This window comes from Gossypium hirsutum, chromosome A04, assembly GCF_007990345.1.
Source record: "Gossypium hirsutum isolate 1008001.06 chromosome A04, Gossypium_hirsutum_v2.1, whole genome shotgun sequence".
In the NCBI taxonomy this organism is placed as follows: domain Eukaryota; kingdom Viridiplantae; phylum Streptophyta; class Magnoliopsida; order Malvales; family Malvaceae; genus Gossypium; species Gossypium hirsutum.
This window is the reverse complement of record NC_053427.1, coordinates 12,129,783-12,131,556: the sequence shown is the minus strand read 5'-3', so window position 1 is coordinate 12,131,556 and position 1,774 is coordinate 12,129,783.

Sequence of the window (1,774 nt, the reverse complement as noted above, 5' to 3'; positions counted from 1 at the left end):
TAAGATTTCTTTCTTTCTAGGTTAATGAGGTATGTCTGCCCTCAACCTAATATCTGCGTCATATCGGATCGTGGCACCGGAATACTAGCCAAAATTGAGCGACAGGAAAGCTTGTGGCAATGTACACACCATCGGTATTGCTTAAAGCACGTTGTGTCCAACTACTACGGGCAATTTTGATTTACAAGTGAAAAACGACAAGTGACCAACATAGGTATTTAATATCTATTAATATACTTTCGTTTGTAATATTGAATTTATTTTAAATGGAAAAGTGGTTTTTAATTTTAGCTATCAACTTATATTGGCAGGGTATGAGATAAGTAAGGACCGTTTTCATGAGATGTTGGCGATTTTACGTTCAGTTGGTGGTTTTGCGTTCAGTTAACGAAGAAGGCGCAGACTACCTCTTTAACATACCTTTCGAACAGTAGGCACAAGTATACGACGATGGCCTATTATATGGTCATATGACCTCAAACCTGGTTGAATGCATAAATTCTTTTTTAAAAGGAACATGTCATTTGTCGATAGCATCGGTTGTTCGAGAGACATATTTTCGTTTAGCGGCACTATTTTCGAAGCGAGCAGTGAGTTATAAAGGTCAAATACAAGGAGGCCATGTATGGTGTGCAAAGGTATTGTAAGAAATTAACAATGGAAAAGCGTGAGCGAACACCATGCACAAAGTCTGTCACGATCGAGACAACCTATGTTTTCGTGTGACGGAGTTTGGCAGACTACACAAAGGTATTACTGGCGGGCAATATCGTGTACATTTGAGAAATAGGACTTGCGACTGTAGGAGGTTTGGCGCACTTCGTTATCCATGCGCTCATGTAATTGCAGCTTGTCAGAATCTCCGTTTAGATCCTATGAGCTACGTCGACGAAGTGTACAAACTAGAAACCATGTACAATGTGTGGAGACACGAATTCCCACCTGTCCCAGATGAACGTAAGTGGCCGCCTGTATCGCTTTCTCCGTTTAAGTTGTTGTCGGATAGATAATTGCGTCGCAAACCAAAGGGTTGACCTTGCTCATTTAGAATACATACCAATATGGATATCCGAGAAATAACCAATCAACAGAAGTTGTGCGGATGGTGTAGGAACCCAGGCCATACAAGTAAATCATGTCTAAATCGAAATAGTTGATAGTTGTTGTAAAAAACTATGTTGTATTATTTATATTTTATTAAATGAAACTATGTTGTATTATAATTGTCTTATTCAAAAGAACTTTTGTTTTATTAAAAGAAACAATATAAAAAGGTTTGTACAAATGTATTAAAAAAAAATCAATGTCCTTGGCAGTCAAAATTAGTGCCACATGAAGGTCGTTGACGAGTCTGTGCTGGATTCCTCCTTGGATCAGTTTTCAGAGGGGGTTGTGGTTCTTCCGGTAGGGGATCTGGTTGTGGGTGTTAGGAGGGTGACCCCACCTTGATAGAATAATGACAGCGACGGTGTTTACATCACCCATGACGGAGGTGTTTGAATCCCGTAAGGTGATAGGGATTGGTAGAAAGAAGAGCTTTCTGATGGCGCATCGTGCGATCTCTCATGCTACTACGGCCTATAGATTGGCGGTTAACTCGGAGTAATCGGGAACGGAGATGAACCGGGCCATAGATTCCAACCTGCCATAGGACTAGAAAAATGAAACATATAAGGGCTAGGATACGCACCTGGCATAATCTAAAAAGGCTGTGATGTAGGTGTCGTCGGTTGAACTGTTGGGCCTGGTGATTGTGTGGGTGTTGTTGATGGGC